Source organism: Paramormyrops kingsleyae, chromosome 4 (assembly GCF_048594095.1).
Source record: "Paramormyrops kingsleyae isolate MSU_618 chromosome 4, PKINGS_0.4, whole genome shotgun sequence".
In the NCBI taxonomy this organism is placed as follows: domain Eukaryota; kingdom Metazoa; phylum Chordata; class Actinopteri; order Osteoglossiformes; family Mormyridae; genus Paramormyrops; species Paramormyrops kingsleyae.
Window position 1 is genome coordinate 43790058 of NC_132800.1, and position 26919 is coordinate 43816976.

Consider the following 26919-nt stretch of genomic DNA (forward strand, 5'->3'; position numbering starts at 1 on the left):
GCTTCGGATTTAAGCTCCTCTTGTTACTTGAGGTATACTCTTTATTAATCATTTTTATGTCAATGCGCCACAAAGCCGGAGCTGACAGGGGGGGTTAGTGGGAAAGAGATAGAGAGAGACAGTGAGAAAGGAGAGAAAGGGGTGAGAGACAGAGGAAGTAGAAAAATAAATAAATACATAATAAAAATAAAAATAAAATAAGGAGGGGGGTCAGAGAGAGAGAGAGACAGGGAAAGAGAAATAATACTGACAGTAGAACAAGAAAGAAAGAGTAATAAGAGGACAGCTTCTGTATCTTACTGCTGGACACTGTATCATCACACCAGCTGATGTATCTGAAAGATAAGATCCAGGGACACACACACACAGTATACACACAAAGAAACCAGTGGTACCATTATGACATGGGAATGTGCTTTTGCCAGTATCTGCTTCTGGAATTAAATACGTTAATACCAATGAAAGAAAATAAATATATATGCATAAGCAGACCACCAGGAACACTGTCTAAATATCGTCGTACCCGTATCTGCATCTGAGAGGAGGGAGTGGAAGCCACACACCAACTTTCACACATACTCTCTCACACACACACACCCAGACAAGGAGAAAGAGGGATAAAATAGGGGAAGAGAGCCCTAGGCTCTCGTGTGTGTGTGTGTGTGTGTGCGTGCATGTCTATGTGTGTGTGCATTCTAAGTGTATGTGTGTTGATATGAAAGTGTGTGTATGTGTGTGCGTGTGCATATGTACGCGTATGTGTGTGTGTGTGTACGCATACGTGTATGTGCGTGTGTACGCATATGTGTATGTGTGTATGTTTGTGTGTTGTGAGTGTATGTATGAGTGTGCAGGTTAACATGGAATGATTCCCAGTGAGTGAGCGAGGCCCCCAGACGGCCGGGAGAGCCCCGACGGGTCATGGACCCAGCCGCCCCACAGCGGCCAGGTACCCGGGCCCCCCGCCACCGGATGGCTGCGCGCCCACCCAAGGAAGGCAGGGGGGGGACGCACCGGGCGCCCCCCACCGGCGAGCACGAGCCAGGAACCCCACCGGGGGCCGGCCACACAGGCACGGACAGAGCCCGGACCACCTGCACACCCCGCGGGGGCCCCGCCAGCCCCGGGGAGACGCGCCCCCCCCCCCCCAAGAACCTCCACCCGGGGGACCAGGGGGACGCCCCGAGAGCCACCAAGCACACCCGCCCCTGGCTACCCCGACCCCCCCTCCCCCAAGCCCAGATCCCAACCCTCCCTTCCCAGCCCCCGCAACCTCCCTCTCCCAAGTCCCCTCACTGCCGCCCCCACACCGCCCCATCATCCACGTGCTCCCCGTACCAGGACAACATGCAGACACACAGATCCATGCATGCACTCATACACACACTCAGACACACACTCCCAGTCACACCTGCTCGTCTTTGAGGTCCGGCCGCAGATGCCCTGGATTTGCCCAGTGGATGGCCCAGAGTATGTTCCCCACCCCCCCAGATCGCAGGCGAGCGGGCACCCCGCCGGAGACCGACAGACCGTTATGTGGATCAGGAGACCCCCCAACCGCCCCCCACCCACCTTGATCATTGATGGTGTACAAGTGTGTGAACTAAGGTGTCGTTGAGATATGGGGGAGCATATGGGGAAAAGACACCCACCGGCCCCCCCAAGCCCTAAGTGTCTAAAGTGGAGTTAAAATAGAGGGGAAGGGAGCTGTGCAGTCCAGCTGTGGGCTGCAGAAGCAGCTGACCCAGGACCTACCCAGCTCCCCTCGCCCTCCAAATCTCCAAGATCTATTTTGAATCTGAGTTTGTGTTTCTTTTGTCCCACTAGCACCTCAGCAAAAGCTTGTTCTCTTACTGTGTCTGTGCTGTTTTATGATTGAGTCAGTAAACAACTCCTCTGTCTGCTCATTCGCAACAGAGTGTACCTTTCGCTGTCTGTGTTTTGCTGGGTGTTGCATTTGGGTTCTGCACACCTTGGAGAAGCGATTTAACTTCTTACATTTGTTTCATTGCTGTCCATGCACTGGGCATTCTTCTGTACTGCTGTGTTCTCTCCCACAGGACTCACATTCTGTGCCCTGCTTAGCAGCATCGCTAGCATTTCTGAGTGGCCTGCTATGTTTCCGGCGCAGTAAAGCTGCACTTTGCAGGCGTTTCTTCACAGTATGGACGGCCTGGCCAGCTGTACAACCCCCGCTGCTCACCATCATTTTTAACTGCTGCTGTGAGACCTCATGTGAGTGAGCGATGTCCATCACCTTTTCCAAAGTCAAGTCGGGGCCGTGGCTTAGTAGTTTCTCGTGGACTTTTGGTGAGTTTGTTGCAAAAATTACTCTGTCCCTGACCATCTCATTGCTATTTGGGTAGTCACAGTATTTTAGTAAGAGCTTTAGTTCCATTACAAACTCGTCAAAGGTTTAACTTGGACCCTGCATTTTTTCATGGAACTTATAACGAGCAAAAATTGGATTTGCTTTAGGCATTACATAGCCTTCAGATTTGTCATAATAACTTTTAAAATGTTCGCTTGTTCTTCTGCTAGTGACCATGTATTAAAAACCTTTCTCTCCAAACCATAGCATTAAATAGCTACATTTCTCCTCATCAGATTTCACATGGAGGGGACTGCTGAACATTAATTCGGTGTGTTGTTGAAACTTTCGCCATGTGTCAGGGAGGTTAGAAGAGCCCCAATCCATTCGCGGTTTAGGTACCTCCTAGTGATTCCATCCTTCCTCTCCAAATGTCTCTCCCTACCTTTTTTTTTTATAAGCCAAGAATAACTCACAGTATCTGGCACAAATCACTTCATCCACAGGCAGCAGCTTAAACTAATGTCTTTATTATTCTGCCATTCATATCCCATCAGCCCATTCCAATACGCCCTTTGTATGACACGTGCCTCTTGGATATTACACCGTTCATCCTGAACTTCCTGGGACAGACTCACTGTGACTGGGTACCTTTTCTCTCCCCCTGTAAATACAGGCAGTCCCCAGGTGAAGGAAGTCTGTCCTACAGACAAACGGACTGCTATAGAGAAAACATTGTGTGGCTTCAGTGGTGCATCAGCTTGAGGTACAGTATGGTACCATATGTAGTTACTATTATTATTTCTGTATTATTACTGTATTATTATAATTATTATTATTGATGGCATTATAATACAATTTTCTGACTTACCTTCAAATTCGACTTAAAGAAATAGGGAACGGAACCAGTTTAAAACCTGGGGACACCATCATATTCCATCTTGTGTCCTGCTGACAGAAATCAGCTCCTCTCTGGGATTCATGTGAAGAACTTTTGTGTTTTATTTAGTGTAGCATTGACCAAGAGGCCTGTGGCCCCATCATCTCCATGGAAACAAGACCCACAACCGCACCCTACAGACGTTCAGAGCAAAGCTGCTGAAACACCACCAACACTTTCTGTCAGCCGTTATTAATGTCAGTCACAGAGAGACCTGACAGTGCACCAGAGACACTGGCCACAGTTTGGAAGCAGCTGCAGAGGGCCAGAGGTGGGTCGGTTTCCTTATTTATAGAAGCCTGTGATTGTCTGAGTATCAGACATTTTACATCAGAGGCCGTAACAGGTGTGGATCTTACCCAAACGTGCAGATGAGCCCCACACTATGCTGTCTGTAGAATGAACAGAGCGGTAATCGGCATTATACTCCTTCATCTCATTTAAACAGACCGGAACTTTCTCAGGTACAAACTTCCCTGTATTCACAGCCCCTCTGGACCGGCCCCACAAACACGGGTACGAGAGAGTCCACTGGACCCACAGAGATTGTGTTCAGTGAGCTTAAGTTAGCAGCTCTTGTGTTTTGCTAAACTGTCAGTGCTGTGCTGTGTTCAATCACTTCCTCTATGACCTGCTGTTTATTTCTGTATTTAGTGTGAATCTCTGTGGTGAACAGAGTCCAGCATTAAAGGACCAGCAGGCAGTTCAGTGTAAAATGCTCCTGCTTTAATGTCCAAAGCAGGGCTGTACTGTAAATGTGAGACTTCGTTTAGTTCAGACTTTTAATTGACAGGCTTCAGTAGCAGTATTTTCTACTGTCATCAGTGAACATCAGTCTGTACTGAGTATTTCCCAAATTCTTTGCTTAATTTTTTCTTGTCTAATATTTGAAAGAAGACAATTTCCTTAAAAATTTGTTACTCCAACAAAATGCCCTTCAGGGTCATACTCATTTGTAAGTACTGATTCATTTTTCATTTCATGGTTTATTTCCAGTGTTTGTAATATTTGCCAGCTGCAGCTGTGATATTGCCTGTGATTCTGTCTTTAATCACAGAAGCATTTTTATTATTATATGAGGTTACAACATGAAATGTTGTACATTCTCTGCCTCCGCTGCGATAGAGGTACTAATTTTTTTAATACTGCTGCAGAATTCTCTGTATTCTGTCTACTCTACATCATACTTTGCTCTGCCACATATTAGTTTATGTTCTTCTTGAATGTTGCATTTTATGTTGTGAAATATCTCGTAGTAGACATTGGAAAATATCAATTTCTGCTTTGCAGTATTTACAAAGAAAAAAATAGTTCACAATAAATCAATTTCCCACAAGCACGTCAATTCATGAGTGATTTAAACAACAAGGATGATTAGGAATGACTTGAAGAGCCCATGCAGAGCTCATGTAACGGCGGTAAACTTTAAACTAATGTTAAACATATACTAGATAATCCTGAAAAGGGGCGTCATTAAAATTGTACAGCTTGCCAAGTTTTGTTTCCTATAACAATATAAACGTTTTAGGCAAATGTAAAGCCCACACTCTCAGCGAATTTTATAACCAAAATACTGGAAGTATATTGAAAAATAACATTGTAGGCAAATCAGAATTTCTAGTTTGAGATTCATTGTACTTGGTACACATGATACTGCTTTCTTTGAAACTTAAACTGCCATTGAATTTTGAAGACGTTGTACACCTCTGAAAATATAAAGCTCTTCCGGACATTCATTCTTAAAAAATCAGACTAACTAACGTATATAAACACATAGTCCCGTGACAAAAGGTGACCATACTGCCACCCCAGTCTTTAGTGGTACTGCAACTTGCGAATGCGTTGCATTGATTCCTCGCACCTACGACGAATGGAATCAATGTAAAAAACGCGTAGTGGGAATGATGTTACCTAGTTGACATTTGGCCCTCACTAGTTAACGTGTAGACTGCAGCATAATGTCACTAGTGCCTCATGTTACACTAATGCACACTAATGGACTACATGCAAATGAAGGGGTCAAGAGATGAATATTGATTGGTCAGTGTTCAAACTGTGTGCTGGAAATCCTTAAAATGCCCACTCTGAATTGTAATGAGTTATACTACGGGACCGTTGAATGCTTGAATCTGATTCAGATTGGCTGACGAACGTTCTGAGGTGTGCAATTATTTTCAGGGAAACGCACGGCGAACGTAGTTCCAGGCAGCTCTCTTGACCGTATTACAGTTCCATATCACTTCGCATAGTTAACTTTAATAACGGAAATTAGCATACAGTACCTATACAGCACACAGGACTAACATAAACAACAACATGACAGACGATTTTCCCAAAGTAAATTTTTATATTTACGGTGAATATGAAACTTTCAACAACTGGGCTGCAGCAGTATTAGACAGTCCAGATGAAAAACAACATAAACGGAAGCGGACATCAAAGGCAGCCAGCAACAACAAAAGACATAAAACGATCAGCGAAGAACAGCTAGACATACTCGAGGGAGAAAAACACGAAGAAAACACCAAAAAAACAACAGCTAATGACGTTTTGGAACTAGCAAAAGAGTCGTTGGATGAGATGCGGAAGAAATAATCCTACTCACAATAGCGATTTAAGTAGAAAAACCGGACGAATCCCTTGAAATATATCATCTGATCGATGTCTTGAGGTGTGGCAACCGTAGTATAAGCGGAATAATTGACTCCGGACCGTTGAATTATTAGAAAAATAATGCACACCCGAGGTCGTTACACCTCGGGTGTGCATTATTTTTCTAATAATTCAACGGCCCGTCGTCAATTATTCCTTACCTAAACTATTTACCAGCATTCTTTTATGGCAGAAGAGAGTTATATCCACAACTTGCCATGGCAAATGTTATGTTTGATTAAATGTTTATTCGTTTTCCATTCTAAAATAACTTCACTGTATAGATGCAATGAAGATAGGTCTAAGTGAGAAAGAGAGCAATTTCTCTGTCTGCAGATTAGATCATTGTCGTCGTTTTCACTGCTTATTAGCTATATTTTGTTGCTAACACAGGCTGCTGACACACTAATTGACATCTCTGCCATCCGAGATCAGTAAGGTTTCTTGAATTATAGCAGCGTAACATGAAGCAGGCAAAGCTGATAGTATGCAGATACAATACAAACACAGTCATTGTAAGTTATAGCAAGAATCGCCTTCAACATACAGGTGCTCAATTAAGTTGTCTTTCTAATATAGTTCTTTATGTATAACAATTCCATGTCCCACAAGCCTGGTTTTGTCAGCCAGGGATCGGTCCGTCAGGGCCTCCCTTGGCTATCACTCGAATTTACCATGGTTCTCAGCCGGGAAAAAGGTGGATTACCCTCTTCAGATCAGGAAGGAGGCCCTGCCTCAAGTGGAGGAGTTTAAGTATCTCGGGGTCTCATTCACGAGTGAGGGTAGATGAGATTGAGAGCTGGACAGACGGATCGGAGTGGTATCTTCAGTTCTGCAGGCACTTAACCGGTTTGTCGTGGCTAAGAAAGAACTGAGCTGGAAAGCAAAGTTCTCAATCTATTGGTCCATCTTCATCCTTACCCTCACCTATGGTCATGAACTATGGGTAATGACCGAATGAATGAGATTATGGATACAGGCGGCCGAAATAAGGTTTCCCCGCAGAGTATCTGGGCTCTCCCTTAGGGATAGGGTGAGAAGCTCATACATCGATGTGAGTCTCAGAGTAGAACCGCTGCTTCTCCACGTCGAAAGAAGCCAATTGAGGTGGTTTGGACATCTGGTGCGGATGCCTCCTGGGCGGCTACCTGGAGAGGTTTTCCATGCATGTCCTACAGGGAGGAGGCCCCGGGGCAGACCCAGGAAGCGCTGGAGGGATTATATCTCTCGGTTGACCTGAGAACGATTCGGCATCCCCCCCCGAAGAGCTGGTAGAGGTGGCTGGGGAGAGGAAGGTCTGGGTATCCCTCCTGAAGTTGCTACCCCCCCGTGACCCGAACCCTGGACTAGCGGATGGTAATGGATGGATGGATGGATGGATGGATGGATATATAACAATTACACATGGGGTTGACATAACTGTATAATTAATATTACATCCATTAGCTGGTGTTGGTTATATTAGTTGATTTTAGTTGGGTCATTTTGATTTTGTCAGTCCAGCATTTCCTTCTGATTTGAAAGTGATACTACAATTAGTTATTAAAATATCGGGCAAACTCAAAAGTGCTATTGTAATCAGATTTAAAATCAGAATTTTTTATTAGCAGGAGGAAACATTTTTACAGTGTTTCAGTGTTTTAATTTAATATTTTATATATTATTTCGGAAGAGGATGACCACTCCTGGGTGTCATTTTTGGGTGTAAGATTACACAAATAAAACACATTTGAATCCCACATAGAACCTACTTGGGCAAACTCATGTGGGTCCTCCATGGAATCCATGGCAAAACCCAATTTGAATCAATTATATTTCCCTTATATTTCCCTTTTACAACACAAATGGACCCACATGAAAATATTGTCTGGGTCCTATATGGATCCAGTCAGGACAGCCCAAATGGGCCTCATTTCTAACCCATTTAGATTCTACCCAGATCCCACTTGGGCAAACACACATGGGTCCACCATGGACACCATGGCCAAACCCATTTGGGCCCCACATGGATAGGATACATGTAAATGCATCTGCAGCAGACTCATGTTGAAAATCTCACGCCAGCCAGCTGACCAAAGTTGGCAACCCTGTATTATGCAAGATGATGCCCCTAAGTGACGGGGTGACCTTAGTTTTAGCAGCAATTATTTTGATAAACAGGAATCATAGAATGTATATTAAGCAAAATAATTTAAGTCAGCGTGATGACGGACAGGCTAGGCTACTCCACGAGGCTAAATGGCACATATCTATGGCTAACCTCACATTATTTTCCTGAATGTCTTCTTTTAAGATACACTTACATTGTAGTCATTCTGTGGTGATATTTAAGTTCTACTTTGTAATATTTACAGACGTCTTCATTTTCATTCACTTTTAATGTGAATTAATTTTTTTGGACCCTCATAGGCTAAGTGTGTCTTCCTTCCGCCATATTTCCAAGTAATCGAGAAGGAAAATTTTGATTGATGCTTTTTAGTAATCGAGTTTAATAGAGTATTCGTGAAAGCTCTAGTTTATTTTACTCTTAAAAAATATTAATTTACCCAAAATAGGTGTGTGCAAAAACGTTGCTGTAATTATTTTCAGCAAATCCTACAGGTTATTTTTTTCAGTGTGGTATTATAACAATAACATTCTGCAAAGCAGACTACAGTAGATGAACTGTAATATTAACAAACTATTGGCAACTCTGCTGCCAGTATTTTACTGTAAATTTACATGACAATTATTCGGATTTTCAGCAGACATCCAATTTTTCTGTTTTGTCTGTTCACAGTATTTTTAAAACCAACCAATATCAGATTTCACTGTGAACTGGTCATGGTCCTGAACTGACCCACATGTGCAAAGAAACAATAATAATAACTGTTTATTCACCATTGGTGCAAGTACATTAGAACACTTCTCTCTGGCTTCCTCATCTTGCTCTCCATAGCTTGAGGGTCACAGCACAGGGTCAGCACTCCTGCAGCTGGGGGTTTGGGCTTTGCCTTGGACCCTTGAGCACCAACAGCAGATATGAGCCATAAATCAGGAGCACTGTACCTTACTGACATGGTCTGATAAGCAATGCTTTGATTTTCCTTGGATTTACCCCCAATTGTTCAAATTCATTTTGATTCAAACACTACAAAAATGCCTCCTGTCCTCTAGCTGCAGTTAAACCTCAAAATAGATGGCAATAGTGGGAATTTAAGAAGGAGAATGGTAATAGGAAGAAGATACATTTATCAGTGTCTGAGAGAGCTCTCTGTCTGATTTTAACTTCTCTTTTCATTAGTATCTGTGATAGTGAGCTCTCCCTTGTGGACTGAAGCTGTGCGTGCAGACAGTGCAGAGGTGTGGCATGTCGGAGTTCAGGCTGCTCCTGTCGGCTAAGGAAACCACCTGATTGCTTTTGACTCTTAATATAATAATTAGTCTTGTATATTTCTTACTATAATAAGAAATACACTAAATTGTCAAATGATGGACATTAGAGGGTTGGAATATGACAAAAAATGAAGTATATTAGTTATAAATAATATTAATTTATTAATTGTCATTTCAGAATTATTGTTATATCTGAATTTCACTCTAGCATATTGTGGTTTGAAGTAACTGGATCCTGCACCAACATATTAAAAACGGCAGTGATGTGACGTATTATACAGTGAGTTTTGCTTTTTGGAACCTTGGTTGTGTGAACCGTGGTTATCAGGCTGCATACAAAAGGATGCAGGGATGTGTTTCCTCAGTCAGCATGAGTTCAGTACAAAATGTAACCTGTAAGACATGGTGTCTGATACACCACAGGATCTTAATGCAGAATCATCAACACAACACTTCATAGCTTAATTCAGCCTTTATTAATATCATATTTACTCTGTTTCTGTGTCTCCAGGTTGCAGTGCTGCTCTGGTGACCCAGGCAGCGGTGATAGAGGTCCAGCCTGGAGGAGAAGCCACTCTGCCATGTGGGATCCCTATTACGACAGATGTTTCTTGGATTTCCCTGCAGTCAGACCCCATACCAGTCGTGGACCTGAAAGTTGGAGCTGGAAAAAATATATACCTTGTTAATATTGGACAGAACTATACAGGGAGGCTGTTTCATGTTAATGGCTCTAACACACAGAGTCTGCAGCTGATAAACATCACTGAGGCAGATATGCTGATCTACTGCTGCTTCAAAAGTATAGATGCAAAGCTTGTAAACTGTACAAAGCTGAAATTCAAAGGTAATTTAATGGCGAGTGATTTAGATTAAGGTGACTGTGGATTGTGTGTGACTTTAATACATCAGAATTACTTATACAACAAATATTAAGATTACATTGATGGCAATATGGAATTTATATATGTATGCATAATATATTGTTTCGCAAAATAATGGTTTTGATGTGAACTACAGGTAATGCATGTTTATAACAGAGATCACTGCTTATCACCCTAACAGTGATGATGTTTATACTCTGTTTACAGACCATCCTGGAGGCCAGTGCACGACCCTGAACCCAGATCACCTGCATTGTTTTATCCTGATTTGTTTCATCCTTCTGCTCTGTCTCATCTTCCTGGTCTGCTATGTTTATAACAAAGGTCAGACATGTCTGATGTCACTGTGTTTTGTGTTCCCTGTCTGTTTGGTCTTTTTGCGTCTCATTCAGCCCCAGACTGGGCCATAGCAGATGTGCAGTTTGTCAGGTACAGACACTATACACTTCCTGTCGGCTGTGTGTTAATACACTGTGATACAGTGTAACTCTGACTTTCTTCCTTAGCTAAAGGCCAGTGGGTCTCAGTACCTCACACCTCCAGGACTGCTGAGCAGGTAAAGTGCCAAAGTTACATACAGGATCAGCTGCCTTGGTGTTAATCCTTACACTAAATATTAGTCATTTATAAATATTCAGGCATCAGCTGTGTCTAACCATCGTTTATTGTGTTTCCTGTTTTAAAACCTCAAACCTGCAGCCAGTCTTTTTCTAACACAAGTGTGTCCAGCATGCAAGGTGCAGTGAGACAGTGTGAGAGCAGCAGCCCTTATCAGCAGGGCTGGTAGAGCACCCTGTGCACTAGCCCGCAGTGAAGTGAGCGATCTTTAGGCACATTTCATGTTTTGTACAACCCACAACTGTAATTAAAAAAATGTATAGCAATCAATTTTCTGACAAGTGTAACACCCCCTTTTTTAGTGTGGGAAAGTGTGAAAATTAGTGACAAATTGCCCAGCGGCAGGGGCGATTTTAGCCCATTTTTGGTTTTAGCCCATTTTTGGCACCCCCAAAATGAATAAAAGCACCCCCAAAGATTTCTAACTTTTTTTTGACAGTTCATGCTGTTTATGTGAGACAGTATTAAAATATGAAAAATCATTCAGATGTAATATTTTAATAACTAGTATAGATACCCCCCCCCCCAGCCCCGAAAAATGGTTCGTTCCAGCTTCACTCTCCGCTACTCTGACTGGCTCCAGCAATGGTGGCTGAGACGCATTGGAGCGGTGGTGTGAGTACTTGGCTTAAAACAGGACATGTTAGCTGCATTTAACCTTCAGTAACTCTTTCTTTATATAGTTAGGTAGTAGGAGTCAGACCATGTCTCCTATTAGCTGAAAAACATTACCCCAGGGCTCTCAAGTGTCACGCATTGAGAGTGACAGTCACTCTTTTCATTCTTTTGTCACGCACTCCCGCCACACATTGTATTTCTCACGCGGAAAAATAATTTGTAGGCTAATATGCCGCAGAGCCCAATTTTTCCCCAGACCGCGGCACAGTAGCGCCTCACTATAAAACAAACGTGTCTCCGCTGGAGTCTAATGGTGCGTTCGTTTTTCTCTCGGAACTCGGAAATTCTGAGCTGAGTAACATTATGATACATTCGATTATTTCTCTCCAAGTCGGAACTCGGATGAAACACGCCTCTTTTATGACGTTGAAGTCGGACAAGATTTGCCCCAAGAGCCTGTCACTTACCAGGCAATCAAAAAAAAAGAAAGGGTCTACACAGTAGCCAATCAGAAAATAGTACTCTTGTATCTGGGTAGAATACAACACAACAACCAATGAAGAGGCATCCTGTGGAATGTCACTCTTGCCTGTCTTCAAAACTTGACAGCCCTGTTACCCTCACAGGTAAACTGCAGTGTTGAAAACACGTTTTCTGACGATGTTTGCTACCCTACAATCCGCCCTACAATCAGCAACATTTTGACCGTCCTGTTGCTCCCATTGAAATTTATATGGCCTAAATCTAAAAACTTAAATTGCCAACCGTTTTACCAGTCCTCTTTGAAATGGAACGAGAGAAGCTGGTTATTTTTTCATGTTCCGAATATTAAACCTAAGGTAGCTAACTGACTGGATGCCCATTAACTTTATAACTTCTGGTGTGTGTGTGTGTGTGTGTGTGTGTGTGTGTGTGTGTATTTTGCACAGAAAGACGGCCAGGTTCATAATGGATATAAGGAAGTTTTTTCAAAAAAAGGACGGGCATTCAGGTAAAAGTAGAAGATCATGATCTGTCAATCAAGAATAATAGTCATATATTTTATTAAATGTACACGTGGTTTGGTTATTTGCCTTTTGATTGAAAGTACACTGAGAGGCAGGGAAAAAGTCTCATTGTGACGAGTAAAGTGTATCTTGCCTTGCTGGGCAGCTCTCTGGGTGCTCAGCACCCCCAAAGCTCTGAACCTAGAATCGCCCCTGCCCAGCGGTATTGCAATTTGTGCATCGCTTAATGGTCAGACAGTCAATTGTCTGCAGAAGTGGGGGGGCACGATGTCCGGTACTGTGTGTGCTGCATTTACAGCCATTTTTCTGTATCTAACTGTAAAAAAAATACGGAAATATGTATACGTAATTGTATTAAATTGTGCGAAAAAGGCGACTAAATCATACCCAACTTCTAAAATTTTGTTGGGAAGACAGCTTGTTTATGTTGCTGTATATATGTGTTTGTGTGTGTGCGTGCATGTGTGTTTGTGTGTATGTATGTGTGCATGCATATCTGTGTCTGTATATAAGAGCATTTCGAACATGTTTTCGTTTGACTATGGAGCTCATTCGGTTTGAGATCATTTTTGCCCGTTTTAAAAATGCATGTAAAAGTCGAAGATCATTATGTGCTGGTTGGGGAGCCTGGAACTGTGTATCTGCATCACATAACTCTGGAGACAGGAACTGGTTCAGCCATTGCGGATGGGCTACATGCAGCCGTCAAGGAAATGCGTCTTGAGGACAAGATCTTGGCAGTGGGAGCCGACAGCACTGCAGTTAACACTGGCCCACAAGGTGGAGCAATCCATTTGCTGGAATGCCGACTCGAACGTCCGGTGCAGTGGATTGTGTGCTGCATGCACTTGAATGAGCTTCCACTGCGACACTTGTGCAAGAAACTGATTGGTCCCACCGAAGGACCAACTCAGTGGAAAGGACCGATAGGCAAAGCCTTGACGACATGCGAGACATTGACAAAAGCCGACTTCAAGAGTATCTCTGATGGTGAGCCGCTTCCATTAATTGCTCACAATGATCTCAGTCGAGATTAAGCTTATCTGTATAACATCATAACAGCAATCAGAACAGGCGTCATCAGTGATGATCTGCTTCGTGAGAAACCCGGAGCTATGTCAATGGCAAGATGGCTAACGACTGCAAGTAGAATTTGCTCGGCTATATGTAGGAACGGTTCAACCTACCAGCGAGCTCCTTTTTTTGACACAGTTTATTGTCAACAACTACGGACCTATGTGGTTCCAAATCAAGTGGCACCCAAAATGCACAGATGGTCCGAATCACCTGTTGAAACAAATTCAGATGCAAAAACATCTCACACCAGACAACCGAAAAACAACATGGCCCGTCATTCAACATAATTCCTATTGGGCTCACCAAGAAAATGTGCTTTTGGCTACGTTGGCAGATGAAGATAAGTCAAACAGAAAAATAGCTGTTGATATCATAATGACGATTCGCGCAGCTCCTATGTCATCTCGACACCATATCTGGGAATTTCGACCACCACAAATTAAAGACAGTGCTGGAACGCTGCGGGACTTACTGTACTTCCTCCTTTGGATCAATGCACACTTGAACCGCCACTTACAAAAGTACTCTCTGATGAAGAGCTGAAGAAAATTGTCCAGCAGCCATATTGTGTGGACATACCATGCCATTCTCAGGGTGTAGAACATTGCATAAGAATGGTGACTGAGGCGGCGAGTGCTATTTATGGAATTGATGCGAGAAATGGCTACATAAGAGCAGTGGTCAAATCAAGGGATTTCATGCCGTCTTTTGACACAAAGAAAGATTTTGTGCACCTTTTGATTATTGAAATACAGCAAAACATACAGGAACAGACTTTCTCTGCTGTGACATTCTTTTGTTTGTCCTGGACATTCAGTTTTGCATGCTTGTCTGCAGGTTTTGTGCGTTTTAATAAAAGTTGTCAAAAATTTTTAGGTTCCCAAAGTTTGGACTCAAAAAAGGGGGTGTTCCCTAACTCGTAGAATTTTTTGGTTTACATTCCTGAATTCGGCATGTTTTAATGTACAAAACCTGAAATGTGCCTCATGATATGTGCGATTTTGTTTCCTGACACTACGGGCTACTGTGCATTCTGTGAATGACGTCACTCTTAACTGTTTCAGCACTGCTGAGGAAGAGCTCTGACTGATAGCAGAGGGGAAGCAGGACCAGCCGACACGATCAGGTACTGTCACTGACAGGGCTTTCTGTGGCCTTCAGACCACTTCTTTGGGACCTGCACTGTTTTAGTTCACGTAAATCTCTTTAGACATCTTTTCTCTTCTTTTTCTGTTATGTTTCTATTATTTCAAATGTTGCCATTTGCTCAATACACAGCATTAATACTGACACCATGTATACTCAGTACCAACACACACACACAAACATACAACACAGATATATACATGTCCATCTCAGACACAGACACATACTGTAGGACAGATACAAACATACAGGTCATACACAATACACACACACACACACACACCTTTAGCGAACATCAAACAACTTAACAGTTAATATAAACATGACCACACTTAAATTTGTCACATGGAATGTACGTGGAATTGGTTCCAGGAAAAAGAGGATAAAAATTGCAAATCGGTTAGGAGCTCTGCAGGCAGACATTGTCCTTCTTCAAGAGACTCATATGGCTAAAACATCTGAGCACATACATACCTTCCCACAGTACCCTCACATGTACTCAGCCTGCTACAACTCAAAACAGAGGCGTAACCCTATTGATTAATAAAAGTATAAACTTCACTGTTAACAATATTATAAGAGATACAGAAGGTAGATTTATAATACTTAATTTATCTATTCAAAATATGGATTTCTGCATTGCTAGTGTTTATGGACCAAATGTTGATGACCCCTCCTCTTTTCATGCTTTCTTCACTTCACTTTCTGTTCACTCGGACTCCACACTTATAATGGGAGGAGACTTCAACTTGGTATTGAACCCAGAAATTGACAGGCTTAGCACGGCAGTGAGTCAAAGGAACTGGCAGTCTGCAGATACTCTTAGACAATACATGAATGATTTTGGTCTTTGCGATGCCTGGCGGTCACATCATCCCACTTCCAGGGATTACACCTTTTTCTCACCAGTACACTACTCACACTCTCGCTTAGATTACTTTCTAATTAGCAGCTCCATGATGAGGAATATCACAGAAACCCAGATACACTCCATCGTTTTCAGTGATCACGCACCGTTGTCTCTCTTGCTGGCAAAGGAAAGAGTCACACCACCAAGTAGGAACTGGAGATTCAACACATCCTTACTTAAAGAATAAGATTTTATTAATTATTTAAAAAATGAGTGGGCAACATATTTGAATAACAATGACTCACCAGAAGTCTCACCATGTATTCTCTGGGAAGCAGGAAAGGCAGTAATGAGAGGAAAAATAATATCTTACTGTACACATAAAAAAATAAAGAAAAAACATATGTTGCAGAATTAGAACAGAAGATTAAATCACTAGAAACAGCGTATGCTTCATCGCCGCAACCTGAGAAAACTAAAATTGGAATTTAATGAATTAAATGATGATAAGACACAATTTCTGGCAAACAGATTGTGTTTGGAAAACTTTGAACAAGGCAATAAATCTGGGAAATTCCTTGCTACTCAGTTAAAACTCAATAAAAAAAACAACAATCTGTTCTATTAAAGACTCGACCGGGAATGTAACTCATGATCCCGAACAAATTAATAAATCTTTTAAAGAATTTTATAAAGCTTTATACTCATCACAGAATAATCCATCTGATGATGACATCAACAATTTTCTTAGCAATATAAATCTGCCAAAACTAAATGATGAACAAATTAGGGTTCTAGACTCTACTCTATCAATATCTGAATTCAATGAAGCCATACAATTTCTACAAAATAATAAAGCTCCAGGTCCTAATGGTTTCCCAGCAGAATTCTACAAGGTATTTTATCAGAATGTTTACTCAAATTCAGAACGATCACACGCTATCTTCAAACATGAACTCTGCCAACATTAGCCTGCTTCTAAAACCTGGTAAAGACCAAACACTAACATCCAGCTATCGCCCAATCTCATTGATAAATGTAGATCTTGAAATAATTTGCAAAGTTCTTGCCAAAAGATTAGAAAAAGTCACGACATTCCTTATACATCCCGACCAAACAGGTTTTATCAAGGGTAGACACGCAGCCAATAATACACGTAGATTAATAAATGTTATAGACTACTGCTCCATTAACAAATTAGAATACCACAGTTATCTCTCTAGATGCGGAGAAAGCATTTGACAGAGTCAATTGGAAATTTCTATTTGCAGTTCTACACAAATTTGGATTTGGGTCATCCTTCATAAGCTGGATTAAAACACTACACTGCTCCCCAAATGCATGTGTTAGGACAAACAAATTCATTTCCCAAAGCTTCCGTGTGCAGAGGGGCACCAGGCAGGGTTTTTGTTATCTTCATTGAGCCACTAGCAGCAGCAATTAGACAAAATGTAGATATTAAAGGAATTCAAACAGAAAAAACAGACCATAAGATAAGCCTTTATCCAGATGACGTATTACTTTTCTTAGGAATTCATCAACCTCTCTTCTGAAGACAATATCACTTATAGATAAGTTCTCATCTATATCAGACTACTCTGTCAACTGGAGCAAATCAACAGTTTTGCCTTTGAATTGTAGTTTCCAAAACACAACTACTACTCCTTTACAGTCAGGTAACCTTAGATACTTAGGCATAAATTTTTCCACCAGGCTCTCAGATCTAGTACAGATGAATCATATTCCAGTATTAAAAAAGGTAGAAGATGATCTCATGCGATGAAATCTCTACCTGTATCACTCATGGGTAGAATTGCCACCATAAATATGGTGGTCCTGCCTAAAATCAATTACTTGTTCTCAATGATCCCTAATAAACCCTCTATGGCTTGGTTTAAATCACTAGACTCAAGCATCTCGTCATTTTTATGGAAGGACAAACCATCACGAATAAGCTTGAAAACTCTGCAAAAAGCCAAAGGTAATGGTGGTCTAGAACTACCAAGTTTCTATCACTACTTCTTAGCCAACAGACTGCAGTATATATTAAATTGGATCAAATCAAGCCTGGTAGATAGTCCATGGCTGGACTTAGAACAAGCAATCTGCAGAGAAGTAAAATTGTCTGATTTGCCTTTTATAAGTCCTACTATTAAGCGGTATAAATGTTTTAAGAGCCTTAGTATTAACACCTCATTAATAGCCTGGTGGGAATTTTAAAACATTACTAGGTCTCCACTTATCCCCTGCAAATTAACACCCATTTGGAACAATCCAGATATTTGCCAAAAAAAGATAACATTGAACTTTCCCTTATGGCATGATAAAGGGATTAGAAATCTTGAACATGTTATTCAAAACAGGAAATTTATTTAATTCGACGAACTAGTCTCAAAATACGGAATTAGCAACAGTAAATTTCTTGAGTACCAGCAACTGAAGTCCATTATTCAGGCAAGGTTCAATCTTAAGCAGTTTAACTTAGAAATACCTCCATGGCTGCTAGAATTTTTTAATCTTTCTAGCCCCAAATTATTGTCAAAAATGGATGACTCAATTTCCCTTCCAATCTCAAAATGGGAGAAAGATCTATCCATCGATTCAGATCAAACCTTTTGGAAAGAAATATATTTAAACACCTTCAAAATGACTAAAAACCCGAACTTACAGCTTATACAATACAAAACTCTGCATAGAACTCATTATACAGGACAAAAGATGTTCCAAATGGGCCTTATCCACTCAAACCTATGCACCCACTGCTCAGGTGACTTTGTGGAGAACTACATGCATGCCATATGGTACTGCACCCCAGTTCAGAAGTTCTGGCAAAGCATATGTGAGGATCTATCAATTTGGTTTAATTGCTATATCCCAACCTCACCTACATTGTGCATTTTAGGTGATGCAAGTATATTAGATATGGAAGAAAATAAAGTGCGCATGATCCTTACTGCCTTAGGCATTGCAAAGAAAACTATCTTCATGAACTGGAAATCAAAAAATAATTTATGTGTTACTCAGCATAGAAATGTAATTCTAGACCACAAGTCTGGATAGAATGTCTGATTCCCTCCAAAAAAATCAATTGGGCAAATTGGATTCTCTCTGGTCCATTCTGGCCAATTCCATTACGTAGCGGGGGTGGTTGGCTGTGGTCTCGTCTCCTCGGGGTTCTGGCGGGTGGCGGGGTTGGGCTCCCGGGCTGTGGGCGGCTAGTGGCTTCTTGGAGCTGGGGGGTCTGTGGCTGCTGTCCTGTGGTGTCTGGGTGTCTGCCCTGGCTGGTGGTGGTGGGGGGGGCTTGGGCGGGTGCTGCCTGGCGGTCATGGGGCGTCGGGTCTGGGGTGCCGGTGGTGGCAGGGGCTGGCCCTGGGATGGGTGGTTGGCCTCTTCGGTGCGGGCTTGGGTGGGGGGTCTGGGGCTCTGGTGTCCTGGGCCTGGCCGTTTCCTCGGTGGGTGCCTTCCTGCGTGGGGGTGGCCTGTGCTCCCTCCGGGGTAATAATCTCCCCCCTCACTCACATAACATGCCACGCACACATGTAGGATTCGTGATCTCGGGGTGGGAATGTGCCGTGCACGCTGCGGTGAGGGGGCCATCCACATGGCCTTACTCGCTGTGCTGAGTGGCCCTCTGCCTCCCCTTGTTTTAATTGCACTTTAGTCATCACATATCAGTATACACACAGGGCCTTGGGGGGTAGGGGCACTACTCAGAGGTTGGTGGGTGAGGCCGCTGAGGTTGTCTCACTCACCTCTTCACTGCTGCCCGCCCCTCAATTTTAATTGCACGATATACATTGAGGGTCTTGGCGGGGTGGGGGGGGGGTGATGGGGAGGAGAGCTGTTTGCAAGCAGCGCTCCTCCGCGCTTCCCCCGTCAATTTTAAATCCATCTTAAGTTTCTCAACAGTCATACTCATCCCTTACACCACATACACTCACAATCACCAACACATGCATCCAACACTCCACCTCTCACACAGGTGCGTGGGGGAGGAGAGTGGGTGGGTCTTCCTACACCCCTGCTCCCTGCCCGCGATGGTGGGGGGGCACTCGGGTAGTCGTCCGGCTGGCAGCGCCCTGGGGTTGGGGCTGGCGCTGGGGGTGCTGTCCGTTCCCCCGCATGGCGGAGGGTGGTCCGGAGTGGATGGGCTTATGTCTTTTTGTCTCTGTGTATGTGTCTGTGTATGTTGTGTGAGTGGGTGTATGGTCTATGTGTATGGCTGAGAGGTGTGTCTGCGAGGTGTCTGTGTGGGCAGTGTGGGCCTGGGTCTGGCGCGGCTGCCACCTTGGCATGGTTGCTGGCCCTACTCCCTGGGTGGTGGAGTGGGGGGGGGCTCGGGCCTCTCCGGCACGGGTGGGGCTCTCTTGGGCCCTGGCCTTGGCCCGTGCGGGAGCGGCCGTCCCCCTCGCGGGGTCGGCTGCCTGTTGCCTCTGGTTCTCTGGGGCTCGTGCCCTTTTGGCTGCGGGGGCTGCGCCTGGGTCCTCCCTCCTCCTCCTGCTGGGGTGGGGACCCGGCTGTCGTGGGAACGTGGGGCCTTTGCTCTTCCGTGCTCTTGGGGGGCTGTGGACGCCTTGGGTCTCCTGGGCCTGTCTCCGCCAGCCTCTGGTTTTTGTGGGGTGTGGTTGGGCCCCCCCACCCCTCCGCTATCAAGTACATTCCATGGAGAAATTCACACGCACCCAACACACGCATACGTGTTCACACACTTCCCCCACACAGATGAACACACATGCAAATACACCTCCACGCTCCCTTCCAAGCACACACAACAATTTTGTATGTCTGTATATCTGTTTTATTTTCTGACTCTGAATGTTTAATTATCTTTAGTTGATTTAGAAAGTAAAGCTTTTTCTTTACAGGGAAAACCTGATGAGTTCTCGGATGGAGATCAAATTACCCAAGAAGCGAGACCAAAAAAGAGGAGAAGATGCACAGGATACTGTCTGGGCAACAATTAAGTGACGGGTTTGTTTATTCCTGAAATGCTGAGCACAGAACAGAAAACACCCACCATCCGTAAATTGCAGGATTTATTATTTTATTTTTGGAAATTTAACTTAATGACATTAACTATTCCAGGTTGGCAAGATTGATTACCCAGACTTGTAGATAATCAAGTCTTTACAGGAATTAAATAAAAACTACATATTTGTCTCTACCATAGATTTGTTTTGGTTCTGATTTGTTCAGCTCATTCAATGACCAGTGGTACAGTCTGTGAGTAAATGAGTCGTAGTTCAGTTGGTTCACAGCCAAGATCAGTGAACAAGTCATCACTGTTAATGAGAGATTCGCTTTTACTACCCACTGGTGAGATGATGTTCATGCACCTGAAAGTATTGGTGTGGCTACTACAGTTTGGGTATAAAATATAATACGATATACAATATGCAGTGGTGATAATTATATATCATTACATCACAAATACATTTAAATTATAGCTTAAAAGCCCTGTCAAGCCTGCACCAAGCCATACAGCCACCTAGCCAGTTCCTGCTCTGCCTCCCCTGAATATTAGACCCAGCTGCAACTCATTAAGGTCATCAGTTAGCAAAGTTTAAAAGCACGTGTTTCTCAGCAGAGCCTTGTGAAGTATTGAGTGTTCCACCATAAACCAGCATCCACTACCATTGCTAATTATAATCCCTACTCCTTACCCCATCCCTGCTTTACATGTCCTGGCCTTCAATACCATATCTGCAGGGCCTTGCTATTAAGGGCAGATCTAAGGATGCCAAGAGGTGACCACGGCCAAACCCAGTAAGCAGGTGGCCACCTTACATCAAAAAAATACAAACAAAATATGAATCATTTAATTTTTTAAGCAGAACCATAGAAGATACAAATACAGCTGGTCGCTGATGGCCACCACAACAGAAATTTTCTGCAAGTGCCACTGCTTGCTGTGCAATAATATGTGCTGTTACTGTGTAAACCAATGATTTCTAACAACAAATGGCACCACAAAGAAGTGAGAAGAGTTTTTTTCAAAGTAGAATGTTTACTATGTTACAGTGACAGCTGTGAGATCAACATTCTGAAGGTATAGGAAGTGGTGTAAGCACTATTCCACTTCAGAACAAATTAAGCATCGAATGTGAAACACTGAAACATGAAGTGGTCCTCATTAAACTACTTTAGGCCCCCAGTGGTGGCAGAGGAGGCTGGGGAAGCATCGGAAAGCCAGGAGGGGAAAGGAGAAAAAAAATGAAAGGAAGAAAATATGGAAAACCAAAAAGTCAAGTGAGAGAGAGAGAGATGAGAACCAAGCTGTGGTGGAGGAAGAGATGGATGGACATATGAGACTGGTGGAGAAGGAGCATTTAATGGACGTGGAGAAGGACAGGAGTAAGGAGAAAAAGGCAAAGGTGAAGGAGCTGGAGGCAGAGATCGAGGCAGTGCTGGACGACATAGATGAGATGGAAAAAACAATAAGAGAGACAGAGGCTCAGATCCAGGCAATTTTGGAGGACCTTTTAGATGAAAAAGACAGTGGAGGAGATGATGTGTGACTTGAAGGCTGTAATGGCAGTGGTGGAAAAAGACCAGGAGGAGACCGAGGTCATGGTCGAGGTGATGGAGGATTAGCTGAAAGCAGTGGTGGTGATGGCTAAATATGACTATAAGAAAAGTTTTTTACTTATGAATAAACCAATATAAAAATGGGGTAATAAATATTACGCCCATGGAGGCGGGACCGGAGAGGTTCACCACGTCAACTGCCAATTAACTCCTTTAAAGGCAGCGGACTCCCATTCAGTCCTTGCGAAGTATTGCGCTGATGTCAAGCCATACCGAGCACTCTATTTGTCTCTCGTTTACCTGCCTGCTGTCACGATCCGCTCCGTTCGATCCCGATGTGTGCCACGCCCACCTCGTTACCTCGTGTGATTCCCTGATTGTTCTCACCTGTGATTCGTTCTCCGTAGCCTGTCTCTAGTACTTAGTCCGTGTCTAAGTCTGTAGTCCCCAGTTCTGTCATTGACGTTGTTGTCGTTGGTTGTCAATCTTCGTCTTGTCCGGTCCGTGTGCAATAAAGTCACGTTTACCTGCCAGTCTGGGTCAGCTCGTCTACTTGCCCGCTCGTCTGCACCACCGATCCAGAATGACAGAACTCCAAGAAGACGCATCGCAGCAGGGAGAGGACCTTTGGCTCGCCTTGTTGCAGGAAACTGCGTTCTGGCGAGGGCTACCGGAGATCCACGGGGATCCCGGATTGTTCGCCCTCGCCGAAAGGAGCTGGAACCTGCTACAATCCATCAACCCCAAGAACGAGGTGTACGTGATGGAGGAGGTGCCCTGCCTCATGAAACAGCTCATCGACCAGGTGAAGGAGAAGCAGCTCCGTCCTCCCTCCGACACGGAGGCAACCCCGCCTCCGCCTACCGAACCTGGTCGACGGAAGAAGAAGAAGCGACGGGGAAGAAAGGAAGAAGCCTGACCGACGATTACGGTGGGGCGATGTCTTCTCTCCCCGGCTTCTTTCCTAGCCGGTGAACTGGGGGAATCCCCGCTCTCGGGAGACGTCCCGAGTACGGCGCACCAGCGTGTGCATATACTGTAGCCCCCAACACCATCACCAGAGAGCCGCCGCTCGCGGCATATAATTACCGGCCGGCGCGCCTGGGTCAAGGCGGGATAAGGGCTGTCTGGGACGCGATTCCGCGGGTTCCCAAAGCCCTTAAAGGGACAGCTCCGGACCAGCCGTAAGGGACGGGGCCACAGACGTCGGGCCCGGTTCCCGCCCGCCCTGCCCCCTTGCTCGCCCTCGCTCGCCTTGCTTGGGCCTCCGGGGTCGCCGGCTGCGCCTCTGGCTCGAGGTCGGCGGTCGCCTCCGGGTCCCCCCACGGTGCCTCGGTGTCGGTCCTCGGTCACGCCTCCGGCGCCATGTCGGTCGCATCCGGGCCCTCCTGCTTCGGCGGGCTGTCGGACGGCGCCTCTGCCCCTTGTCCCTCTGTTCCGCCTCTGTTCACCCCTGGCCCCTTTGTGTCGCCTGTGGGTGTTCCTTCTGTGGCCCCCGTGTCTCCCTTCCTGGTTTGTCTTTCCGCGTTTCCTGTTCTCTGTCGCATCCTGTCTTTCGGTTGGTCTTTGTTCCAGTTCTGTGTCTCGGTCCTGTTTTCCTGGTCTCGTTAATGGTTTTGTTCTTGTTTTCCAGGTCCTGTTTCCCCGGCTTTGGTCTCTTTTGTCGCCTCCCTTTGGGGCGCGCCCAGAGTGCGCGCCTTTGGGGGGGGTTATGTCACAATCCGCTCCATTCGATCCTGATGTGTGCCACGCCCACCTCGTTACCTCGTGTGATTCCCTGATTGTTCTCACCTGTGATTCGTTCTCCGTAGAACTCTCTAGTACTTAGTCCGTGTCTAAGTCTGTAGTCCCCAGTTCTGTCATTGACGTTGCTGTCGTTGGTTGTCAATCTTCGTCTTGTCCGGTCCGTGTGCAATAAAGTCACGTTTACCTGCCAGTCTGGGTCAGCTCGTCTACTTGCCCGCTCGTCTGCACCACCGATCGTGACACCTGCCCTCGCCTTACCTATCAGCCCTGTGTGCCATCCTTACCTTTCTCTCCCTCCTCAGTCCCGTTCCCGTCCGTGACCCGTCTGTACAGCTGAACCCGGCACCTCCCGTTCGTCCCTTCCAGTGTGTTCCTGTCTTGTGCCTACTCGTCGGACAGACCTTCCTGGCTTTGACCCTCGCTAAAGATTATCGACTACGACTACCGCCTGACGTCACTTTGCCCATCGACTCGCTACTCTGCACTGTGGTCTCCCTCCTGCCCCTCGCTCGTCATACGAGCGCTGGAGCTAAGGAGCCGGTTCTTTCCGCTCCCCAGGTGTTACTGGTTGCTGGATCTACCTGTCCATTAAAACTCCGTTATCCCCGCATCTCTGGATCTCTGTCTTTCTGCCCCGTCTTGCGTGACACTCTGCTTAATCAAACGTGTTTATACAGAAAGATAAACTACAGTGAATGTTTTACATAGACTGTGGTATTTTTAACTGATTGTGAACTTAAACCTGTGATTTTTTATGCATAACAAAACTGAGGTGAACTATGTACCTGTAAAGACAGAATCACTGTAAAGGAAAAATAATTTCAACAAGGGAGAAAATTTTAGTGTTTATTTTTTATATCAGACACCAGGCATATTTGTAAAATAAAGGAAATTTCATAATATGTGCATTAACTGCTTGATTCTGGGGGTTTTCTGAGATTCAGTGCTGCTGACTAACCAGGGTAGTAAATACACTACTCACAATAAGTTAGGGATATTGTTATTTACATGAGTGCTTTTCCTATTTGCTCTGAATTTTAATGAAATAAGTAAAAGTTCCCTTTGATATTACTAATAATGTTTGAGAAGAAACACCATTTTCATTAGTTTAATATTTATTACCCCAAAAATTTAGACAATAACAGGGACAGCCCCAAATAACAAAAATTGACAATGTCAGTAGCGGGTGTTTCCACCATTTGCCGCAATGACAGCTTGACAGCGACGTCTCATGCTCCTCACTAGTCTCATGATGTTGTTCTGAGGCAATGCGTTCCACTCTTCCACAAGTGCTACACGCAGTTCTGCCAGGTCACGTGGGGGTGGGGTACGATCATCCAGTCTCTGCTTAAACTGGTCCCAGACGTGCTCCATGGGGTTCAGGTCAGGGGACATTGATGGCCATACCATATGAGGCACTCCAACCTCCTGAAGTCGAGCTGTGACAATTCTGCCACGATGTGGTGGAGCATTATCATCCATGAACAGAAAGTTCGGGGTGTGCTGACGGAATTGGGGGATGATGATGGGTTCTATGATGTCTCTGAGGTAAGAACGTGCAGTGACTGAGCCATGTACAATAACCAAATCTGTTTTGCGCTGACTGGTGATGCCTGCCCAGACTGTTGCACCTCCTCCACCAAAGCAAACCCTGGGGACCATGTTGACCTCAGCGTATCGCTCACCTCACCTTCTCCAGCAACGCTGACGACAATCATTTCTGTGCAAGGTGACCTGACACTCATCAGTGAACAGGACGGTAGACCACTGCTGCATTGTGCAGGTCACATGGTCTTGTGCCCACTGCAAACGTCCACGGCGGTGTCTTGGTGTCAGTGGAGTCACCTGCAACGGTCGTCTGGCATTCAAGCCAAAGCGGTGGAGCCGGTTGCGAATGTTTTGTCTGGAAACCCTAGTACCCCTCGCATCTCGTAAACGGGCCTGCAGCTGTGTGGCAGTTGCATGACGATGTCTGAGTGCATAGGTCCTTAGGTACTGGTCATAGTTGCGGTCTGTCACTCGTAGGGCTCCACTCCTGGGTCTGTCATGAACTCTGCCAGTAGTTCTGTGTCTTGATGCAAGTCTGCTGATGACACACCAAGTTCACGAGCAACATCTGACTGCCTGCCACCGACCCGAAGGAGTGCCATGGCCAGGTGGCGCTGCTCGTCCGTTAAGTGACGTCGTGTGTTCATGACTGTTTGAATGATGAACTTGGAATGACTTACTGACAATACCAGCTTTTTATACCCACAGAATGTTGAAATTGATGCCACATTGAAAAGGGTTGTCTTTTGGTATTGGCCCCAATTTAAGGCACACCTGTACACAATGAGACCATTACATGGAAAACACAAAATGAGGTGTGTCTATCACCCCAATACAATTGCCTCCCTATCCCAAAAATGTCTGAAGTGAAACAAACACTGCATGTATGACATCCACTAAGTCTCTCACAATATCCCTAACTTATTGTGAGTAGTGTTAAAGTGAAAATGTTGATTTGAAATGTTTTACCCACCAAACATGCACAGCGTCCTGAGAACAGGGGGAAACATGGGACTTATTGGGATGTGATCGAACACAAAGTAGCGCATAATTGTCAAGTGGAAAGAAAATGATACATGGTTTTCAAAATGTTTCACAAATAAAAATCTGAAAAGTGTGGTGTGGTTTTGTATTCAGACCACTGTACTCCGATACCCCTAAATAAAATCCAGTGCAATCAATTGCCTTCAGTAGTCACCTAATTAGTAGAGTCCACCTGTGTGTAATTTATTTTAGTATAAATACAGGCCTCAGAGGTTTGTTACAGAACAATAGTGAACAAACAGCATCATGAAGACCAAGGAATATGCCATACAGATCAGGGATAATGTTGTGGAGAAGTTTAAAGCTGGGTTAGGTTATAAAACAATATCCCTAGCTTTGAACATCACATGGAGCACTGTTCAATCCATCATCCGAAAATGGAGAGAGTATAGCACAACTGCAAACCTACGAAGACATGGCCGTCCACCTAAAGTGACAGGCCGGGCAAGGAGAGCACTAATGAGAGAAGCAGCCAAGAGGCCCTTGGACACTCTGGAGGAGCTGCAGAGCTCCAAGGACCCTAAGCATACAGCCAGAGCTACAATGGAAGGGTTTAGATCAAAGCATATTCATGT

At 44.4% G+C, this 26919-nt stretch overlaps 3 long non-coding RNA genes across 5 annotated transcripts; all 3 read left to right on the forward strand.

Moving 5' to 3' along the window:
• Positions 1-1252: 1252 nt before the first annotated feature.
• LOC111839984 (uncharacterized) lies at positions 1253-3425 on the forward strand. Of its 2 annotated transcripts, none has more exons than XR_011990101.1 (4): positions 1253-2310; positions 2608-2709; positions 2988-3077; positions 3326-3425. It is a non-coding gene; the product is annotated as an uncharacterized lncRNA (long non-coding RNA). The 2 variants fall into 2 exon arrangements; XR_011990100.1 differs by having other exon boundaries at positions 1254-2310; positions 3321-3425.
• Positions 3424-4587, forward strand: LOC140588872 (uncharacterized). Its single transcript, XR_011990102.1, has 2 exons — positions 3424-3522; positions 3700-4587. It is a non-coding gene; the product is annotated as an uncharacterized lncRNA (long non-coding RNA).
• Positions 4588-10695: 6108 nt separating this feature from the next.
• Positions 10696-20623, forward strand: LOC140589061 (uncharacterized). Of its 2 annotated transcripts, none has more exons than XR_011990252.1 (3): positions 10696-10718; positions 14547-14608; positions 20344-20623. It is a non-coding gene; the product is annotated as an uncharacterized lncRNA (long non-coding RNA). The 2 variants fall into 2 exon arrangements; XR_011990253.1 differs by lacking the exon at positions 10696-10718 and adding an exon at positions 11358-11395.
• Positions 20624-26919: the final 6296 nt, after the last annotated feature.